Consider the following 9,555-nt stretch of genomic DNA (forward strand, 5'->3'; position numbering starts at 1 on the left):
CTACACTCATATATGTACACACACAATTTTTCTGAACCCCTTCATCTCTAAATACTTTAGTCTGTATTTGCTAAGAATAAGGACATTATTTTCCTAATATACCATTTGTATTCTGATTTTTTTCAGTTTACCTAGTCACGTAGTGTTGTTAGTTGGAAACAGTTCCTCAGCCTTTTTTTGTCTTTTAAGATGTTTACATCTTTGAAAAATTAAGGGCTTTAAAAATTAAAATGTTCTTCATTTTGAGTTTATTTCTTGTTTCCTGTTGGTTAGATTCAGGTTATGCAACCTGGGATGCAATACCACATAAATGATGTGTCCTGCTTAGAGTGTCACATCCATTGACGCATGATGTACATTTGCATCTTATACCATTCAGACAAGCTGCAGCTAATTTCTCAACGGTATAGTTACCATTTTTTTCTTGCAAGTAATAAATAATCTGGGAAAAGATATTTTAAGATCATGAAAATGTCCTACTCCTGCCTGATCAAACTGGCCCTTCCGTATTTAGAGTCCATTGATATGTTTGTCAGTATAAATCTTTACTATGATGGATGTAAATGATGATTTTTCTAACTGCGACAATCCCTGTAACTTTATCAGAGATTGTCCCACCCTTCATCTATTTATTTATGTACTTATTTAGCTATTATTAGTATGATAATACATACTTATTTCTTCAATGGTTTGTAATCCAGTAATGAACTCATTTTGGATGTATCGTTGGGGTGCCTGTGTGGTTGTGTTTTCTGTCTTGCTAAGTTGTAATTTTCCCAATGGAGGGGACTTTGCTTCTGTTTTCTTCGTATTAAATTTCCTTCACACACACACACACACAATCCCCAGTGCTCTGTTTACAGAAGTCACTTATTAATACTGAATAAATGACCAAATGTCTTGAGGGTGCTGACAATAACATTTGTTAACTTTGAGCCATTGCCATTGTGTAGTTTCCCTGTGTGGATCATTGTTTTCACCACAATGAAATACTGTAAGTTCATTATGGATGTCTGTGTTAACTGTTTAGGATATTGTCCATAGATAATCAACATTTTAAAGTATCCTTTGAAGGCTATCTTCATTAGAGATCCAGACTGTAGCATGCAATTCATTGTGCACATTTTCCTAAAACCTCAAACATGAATCTTTGCTCGTATTGTATGTGTATGAAAAGTTACATAGCTAAGTTTGATTTTAATTGCTCTTACTATTCTGTAGTGTCTAATGCTCCTTCTATTGCAATATTGTTTTTTAATGTAAAACTTGCTCTGATTCTCATTTCCCACCTGAATCTCCGTGTCTGTTTTCTTTCTCCCTTGATACTCTGTAAAGTAATAGATACAGATAATACTTTTCCCGATAACCTCAAAGTTTATATAGGACATTGATTTTGGAGACAGCATGTTGCTGGTGGATTAAAACTAAATCTCTTTTCTTCAGTTAATTTCCCAGAATACGAGTTTTTCCTATGTTTTAGAAATTACTTTCACAGGCTCTTGAGGCTTCAGAAGTCCTTTAGGAAAATTTGTGTTTGTGGATGTGTATTTACAAACACACATCTTTCTATGCCCTACGATATATTTGTTCACATAGGATACACACAGACATGTTATTTTTCCTCTATCTACTTTGTTTGTTATTTCCAAGGTGACTTAGAGGCAGGAGTGTTTCAGCTTCAGTAATTCCCTTTTACTGTTATAGCATTTCCTCTATTCTATCTTAGCATAGTTTATAGGGAAAGGTGTTCTCTAAAAACATTAATTGTTGGTAGTTGTTGTCTTGAGAGACTTCTGAGTCCCTGTTCAGGGATTTCAATTCACTCCATCTGAAGGTTTGAAAACTAGACTTTCTTGACATTTTTGTTGTGTATTCTCTATTTCACTGAAGAAACTTCATCTAATTCAATTTCTGTTGCAATCTTGAGGTTTGGAATAAAGCTTTTTATACATACATGTACATGCACATGCACACATGTACAAATAGAGTTAATGTTTTAAAGAAAATCACTGGCCAAAACAAAACCAAACCTTAGCTTTGGGTCCAGCTTAATGTTAATTTGGGTTGATGTGGAATAAAGAGTCACATCTTTATAAATGGGTGGGGATACCAGTTAGGAGTAACGTATAAGCTGGTGTAATTGGTAATGCCATTATACTAGACAGTTTTTAACATCATTATTTTAAGAGATAGTCAAATAGTAAAGATAATTCAATAAAGAGGCTAACATTACCAGAACTAGGAATGTTTCCTACATGAAGTATTGGGAAATGTGGAGTTCAGTTTGCTCTCTCATTCCAACTTTTCGCAAATATACTCCTTCAATTTCCATTTATATCTTGTGAATATTGGAAAAATAGTATTTGACAAAACTTAAAGATGAAGTTTCCTATCACAAAACAAAAAGATTGTTTTAGTCTCTTTAAGCTTAATTTCGGCATTGTCCCATTTTTATTTTTTATTTTTATTTTTATTTTTTTGGACCAACACAACACATTTTTCTATAGTATATTTTTGGTCAATTGAGCATTCAGGACCAAACATCAAAAATATTGTATCATCTTTTTTCTTCAAACTTAATTCTTTTTCATAGAAAAAAATTGAATATCATGGCACTTCCGCAATTTGAAAATGTGTTCTTTATCTACATTTCAAAGTAGAGTCTTTTGTTCTATTTTTTTACTCTTGTTACCACTACTATCTCACCTCACCTATTTATTTATTAATTACTTTGTGTTTAATCTACATGTTTCTGAACTTTATTCTTATCTTTACTTGCATATCTTTTTCCTTAGCAGACCATGAAAGTGTTAGTATGATTTAGTTTGCACATAATGCTACTCTAAGAGAGGCAGTGTCATACTAGTAAAAGGCATACGGGCCTCAGAGAATTCAAAAGAGCTTCTTTCACGGCCTGAGTCTACAACTGACTAGCTGTGTTTTTCTACACAAATAACTTAACTATGCCTTCCTTATTTATATGATATAAAAGATTATCAGTTTCTTCAAATAGTCGTTATGAGGGTTAAACTAAACACATGTAAACATTTAGTTCAGGCCTGGCAAATAAGCGGTACTTGGAATATGGCTGCTACTATTATTTTGATTATTACTGTTTTTTTTTTCTTTTTTTAATTTTAGATTGTGAGACCTGGAAGAACTAATTGGCCTACTCTACAGCTTGATATAAGGAGTTGCCAGCAGATTTCAATATTGTTCCTGATTGCCTCCAAGGGCTAGGAAAATTACTCAAATTTTTCTTTCTCTCTGTATGGTAGAAATAAATCATCTACCTAGGGAGTAGTGATGGCTGTTAGCTGATTAGTCTTCTCCAAAGATGTTGACCTTACAATAATCTATAAATACTAGGTGGCAGTTGTATTTATTTTTCCAAATGAAGCCTTTATTAGGGTTTTAATGGATCAGTTTAGAAATCCTGTGTGTTCATGTGATTATATAAATAGAATTACAAAAGTGAATTTCAGCAGAAAATTTTGGAGCTATGTGTCTTATCCTTTTAAGGGATATCTTCTTATGATTTTATTTTTACGAGCCTTTTTAGCACTTCCGTGACAAACCTTCACCCAAGCAAATCAGGGAGTATCAAAGAACAGTGGGGACTGTTAAAAATAGTATTCTAGAACATCATTTTGATTTCCCTTGGGGAACCATTTTGACATTTTATCAGACTGTGTCTAGTAGTCTATGGAGATTTTACTTATACATAAGACTTAAAATCCATAAAAATAAATTGTATTTTTTTGTTGTATTTGCATTTATACAGATCCTTTAACATATTTCATATCATAGTTCTTTTACAGACCAATGAATTATATAGTTTTATGTCAAGGACTTTAGCTAGTAAAATTGACAGCTATTATTTATGAAATTCTTCATTTTACACATTTCTGCATGTGAGAAGAAATGTTGCAGATTATGGAAAAGTGTAAATGGAAGGGAATTAATTAACACCTATCAGTTATTGCCTTTCAATGTCAACAGTGATCAGTAAAACATACTGAGTAAATGATTATTAAGGGATTTTATCAGCTCAGGCAACCAACTACATTTACTTCAAGTATCATCACGTCAGAGCTCCCTTCCATAGTATGAAGATAGGCTATTGACCAGGGCATATCTCTAAAAGAGGCAAAAATTTATTTACAACTTGTACTTAGACTCTTAGCTATAGAAGGAATGCTTGAAAGCTATGTATTACTAATGATTCTAGAGGTCATTAAAATAAATTAAAAAATGATGTCTGTGCTTTAAGGCTAGTTTCACAGTAGAAAATTAGAAAGATTTACCATATATTTCTAAGAATACACAGATTGTGGAATTAGCCACTGAGAAATCTAATGGATTGGGAGAAAGAAAAAAAAATACAATTTATAGAAAATCTAATATTACATAAATTAGGAGTTTTACTATTTACAAAATTCAATTCTACCCCAAGGTCCATCTTTTCAAAACAAATATTAAATGCCTTAACAATACTAATGTATCAGTGTATTAACTAGCAGAAACACTTCTGGTCTACACAGTGTTGTGCGGGTGGGGGTGGGGTCCTCTGCTTCTTTGAAAAGAGAAGTTTGGTCTTTTTAAATATAATTTAAATTCAATAAAAATATGTTTCAAAGACTACTAGAAAAATTTTAACCAAAGCTATATTATACAGTTGAGGATCTTTGGAGTGTATATGAAATAAACAGTAACTGATTCATGTGTGCGTATTAAACCCTTTACAAATAATCGGAAAACCCTGGAGTTGAATGAGCTCTTTATATATCACTTATCTTGGAATTAAGAATCAGAAGGGTAAAAGTTTCCTGCCATAGACTGAGTGTGTCCCCTCAAAATTCATTGAGAATTGCTGGACACAAGCAATCTACCAGATGCAGAGTTCAAAACACTGGTTATAATGTTCTCAATGAACTTAGAGGAAGAGTAAATGAACTCAGTGGGAACTTTAACAAAGATATATAAAACATAAAAGTTGATATAGAAAACATAAAAAAGAATGTTAGAAATGAAGAATACAATAACTGAAATGAAGAATACCTTAGAAGGAATCAATAGTAGATTAGATGAAGCAGAGAATCAAATCAGCGATTTAGAAGGGAAGGTAACAGAAAACATCCAATCAAAACAGCAACGAGAAAAAAGAATCAAAGAAAAAAAAAAGGATAGTTTAAGGGGCCCCCAGGACAACAGCAAGTGTATGAACATTTGCATCATAGGGATACCAGAAAAAGAAGAGAGAGAGCAAGGAACTGAAAACCTGGATGAAAAAATAATGACAGAAAAATTCCTTTACCTAGCAAAGGAAATCGACATAGAAGCCCAGGATATGCAGAAAATCCTAAACAAGATGAATCCAAAGAAGACACATCATAATTAAAATGCCAAAGGTTAAAGACAGAAAATCTTAAAAGCAGTGAGGGAAAAGCAATTAGTTACCTACAAGGGAGTGCCCTTAAGAGTGTCAGCTGATCTCTCAACAGAAACTTTGCAGGCCGGAAGTGATTGACACCAAATACACAATGTAATGGAAAGCAAGGACCTACAACCAAGATTACTCTACCCAGCAAAGCTATCGTTTAGCATTGAAAGGCAGATAAACAGCTTTCCAGAAAGAAAAGGCTAAAGGAGTTCATCATTGCCAAACCAGAATGTTAGAAGAAATGTTAGAGGGACAGAAGTAAAAGGAAAAATGATAGAAAATATGAATGATAAAATGGCAGTAACTACATTTCTATCATCGCTTACTTTGGATATAAATGGATTAAATGCTACAATCAAAAGATAAGTTGGCTGAATGGTTAAGAAAACAAGACCCTTCCACATGCTGTGTATGAGACTCACTTCATATCAAAAGACTTATGTAGACTGAAAGTAAAGAGAAGGAAAAAGATATTTCATAAAATGGAATACAACAACAACAAAAAGGGGTAGCAATATATATAACTGACAAAATAGGCTTTAAAAAAAAAGCTATAACAAGAGACAAAGAAAAATCCAGTAATCCCCTTCTGGGTATTTGAAGAAACCTGAAGGGGCATGTGTAATCATATATTCACTTATATGTGGAATCTAGAGAACAAACAGATACAAGCTTATAGATACAGAGAGCATTTTGATGGTTGCTAGATCAAGGGTAGGAGGTAATGGAAGTGATGGATGAATGGAGAGAGTGGTTTAAGAGGTACAAATTGGTAGTTACAGAATAGTCATGGCAATGTAGTGTCTAGCGTGGGGTATATAGTCAGAAGTATTTTAATAACTATTTATGGTTTTAGATGGGTACTAGAGTTATCGAGTGATCGCTCTTTAAATTATTTAAATTTCTAATCACTATGTTGTACACCTAAAACTAATATAATATTGTATGCCTACTGTAATTGAAAAATTAAAAATATATATATATATATTTAAAAAAGAAAATAGAAATGAAAGTATGACCAGGCCATTATCTTCTTAAGAATAGCAAATGCTTTTGAACTTGATTTTCACATCTTTTTTTTTTGTATTTAAGATAGCATCTAAACATATACATATACATAAACATATGCATAGCTGTCCGAGGTTTAATTGGACCACTGTGATTGAGAATAGTTGATTTAACATAATCTGAGAACATTGTATAACCAAATTTTTAACAACTAAAATAAGATTAAAACAAGATCTTTGAACTAATCATGAGCACCCTCACAAAGAAAAAGAATGAATTTAAGCTAATAAGCTGAACTTATCTAATATGCTGAAATCTGAATTAACTCCTACTTTTTTCTACTGAATTTTTTTATAAAGTGAAATTAGCAGATGAACCAGCTGGAACTGGAAAAAATAAAACATATAGTTTCTAAAACTGAAATATCAATACAGAGCAAAACTGAAATATTGAAACATCTGCCACACTGATTCTGAATTGGCTGAAATTTTATTTAGTTTAATTCCTTAGTTCAAACAGCCAAATGTGGATATAACTATATTTCGTCTTGTTCAATAGACAAGTTGATTCTCAGGGGGAGCAGGAACAGAAGTTCTTAATGAAAAATCACCTAGCTTCATCTAGTTAGCTCTGGTAAATTAAAGCCAATTCCCCCTAAATACTGTTTGTTGGATGAATCTGCATGTTTGTCCTTTGTCCTGAATACATATGGACAGACATACACATGATTTCAACTGCAATGAATATTGTTTAAAGCCATTTTGTTTATGAATTTTCTTGTTTTCCTGGGGATTCTCTGTAACTAGTCTGAACAGAGATGTGCTTAAAAGTAAAATACACATTAGCTTTCGATGACTTTGTATGGAAACAATGATGTAAAAGGTCTCATTAATAATTATCATCTTGAGTACATGTTGAAATGACTAGGTTATATTAGTTTATTAAACCAAATTTCATCTTTTTTTGCTTTCTAAAAAATGTAGTTACTAGAAAATTTTAAATTACATATGACTCATATTTTTGTCGACAGTGATGCTCAAGCCACCTGTCCACTTCCTTTCCTTTATTTTTCACATGTACTTTGTTTCCACTCTTAAAAAGTCCTTTTGCTGTCTTTCAAAAATGCGTGCTAAATTCCTGCTTCAATACCTTTGCAAGTCTGCCTGGCATATTTGCTCTTCTTGGCACAGTCCATTGGCAAAGGATAACCCAGTGCATTCCACCCCAGACCACTCCCTCCCAAGACCTATTTTAAATGCCCTGTGTCTATAATACCATATCATCTTTCACAAAGCTTTGTCTAGGACTCACCAGACTGTATTGCATTTCTTGCTTTACTTCTACTTCTTTTAGGAGTGGTACTGATTTTCTCTTAATCTCTTGCTCTGAATAGTTTCTGGCTTAGAATAACTCTTAATGTTTGTTGAACAAATGCAGGAAAGACCTGGCTGAATAGTAAATCTAAAGGAAAACTTTAAAGTCTTTTTCTCTGAATCTGGATGATAGCTTTAACCCAAACACACCACCCTAGACCCACTCCCCCCCCCCCAAAAAAAAAGTCTATAATGGACCAAAAATTTCCCCACTCCACTCACCAAATAAACGAAAGCATCAACCCCAAATAGAAACCACTATAGAGTCTCATGTAAAAGTACTAAACATTTATTTCTGAGAAAAGCTTAATTTTAATAAAACAAAAGTCTCCTTGCTGTTGCTCCGATGTCAAAAGGTCATAGGAAAATAACTGGTTCTTATAAATAGCTGGAAACTGCTGAGGAAGAAATAATGACGTTATAACATTTTTCAAAAGAGTTAGTCATTTCTTATCAGTAACATAAATTTTCATTCAAGGACAGAGTGGTTCTGTGGTGGTGGCTTCATTCTTTGTCTTCAGAAAAGTTTATAAATTCCCTGGCAACCACTATCAAAGGCGGTCTCCTCGTTTAATTGCACGTTGTAATTAGTAAAAGAAGTTCCTATCTCATGGGTCTCACAGTTACATCCAAGAAAATATTGTCCGCTGTAGCTATTAAAATTTGTTTGGTTACTATAGTCATTGTAGAAACTGCCATACATTTGATCAGAAAAACTAGAGTCTTCATCGCAGGCTGAGAACAGAGCAGGAACGAGCACTGTAGAAAGCGTCCCACTATCTCCAACAGCCTCACTAACATTTTGGTTGATTGTGTAAGCATTTGGCTTTGCAGGGAACTCTTTTTCTCCCCAGAGGTTGTCTAGCCCGGTAAAAGGAACCTCTCTTCTCTTCGGTGGAAGCTTTGGATGTTCATTCCGGAGTGCAATTTTTACTTCACACCGCCCGGAGCCTATGTAATGGTACCTGGCTTCTAACACCTTCCTCACTGCGGTTTCATCAGTATACGTGATAAAACAGAAAGCTCGTCTTTCATTTGTTCCTGGACACAATGGAAGCTCAATATTCTCAATCACTCCAAATGTCCCAAAGTACTCTCTGATTTTTTCTTCAGACAACCGAGGGTTCAACCCGCCCACAAAAACCTTTCTGGGGCAGAATTTCGATTCCAAGACTTTAGCCTTTTTAAGCTCAATTTTCCTGCCATCCACTCTGTGCTCTTTAACTTGGAGCACCTTTTCAACGGTGGCATTATCCTTGAAAAGCACAAATCCAAACCCTCTGGATAGTCCAGTGTCTGGGTGGGTTTTAATAATAAAATCCTCAATCTCGCCAAATTGGGACAAGTATTCAAAAAGAGCTTGCTTACTGACATCGCAGTGGAGTCCTCCGATGAACATTTTACTGGCAACCAATTGAGTCTTGCTGGCCTCGATTTTGAAGCCCTCAGGGAGTTGGCTCATTTCAATGAGTTTGCTTAGAGCAAAGCTGAGGGCATCCATTTTGCTGAGGCTGGTGGCAGGGCGACAGCCTTCTGGAAAACCGCATCTGAGGCTCAACTGTCAGAGAGGAGGATCATGGGAATTGGTGGCCAAGGTGACGAAACAGGGACCTAATGAACGTAATAAACGTAATGACGTGGGACCACAGTAGTGAGTACTTAGAAATGTGAAAAGCGCAGTCAGAATTACCCCACAGAGTTGGTTTGCATCTGGGCTTTTTTCTTTTCCTT

General features: G+C 34.3%; 1 pseudogene; it reads right to left on the reverse strand.

The window, feature by feature from the left end:
• Positions 1 to 8,341: 8,341 nt before the first annotated feature.
• On the reverse strand, positions 8,342 to 9,325 carry LOC102880492 (annotated as a pseudogene).
• Between the last annotated feature and the right edge of the window lie 230 nt (positions 9,326 to 9,555).

Source organism: Pteropus alecto, unplaced genomic scaffold (assembly GCF_000325575.1).
Source record: "Pteropus alecto unplaced genomic scaffold, ASM32557v1 scaffold182, whole genome shotgun sequence".
Taxonomy (NCBI): domain Eukaryota; kingdom Metazoa; phylum Chordata; class Mammalia; order Chiroptera; family Pteropodidae; genus Pteropus; species Pteropus alecto.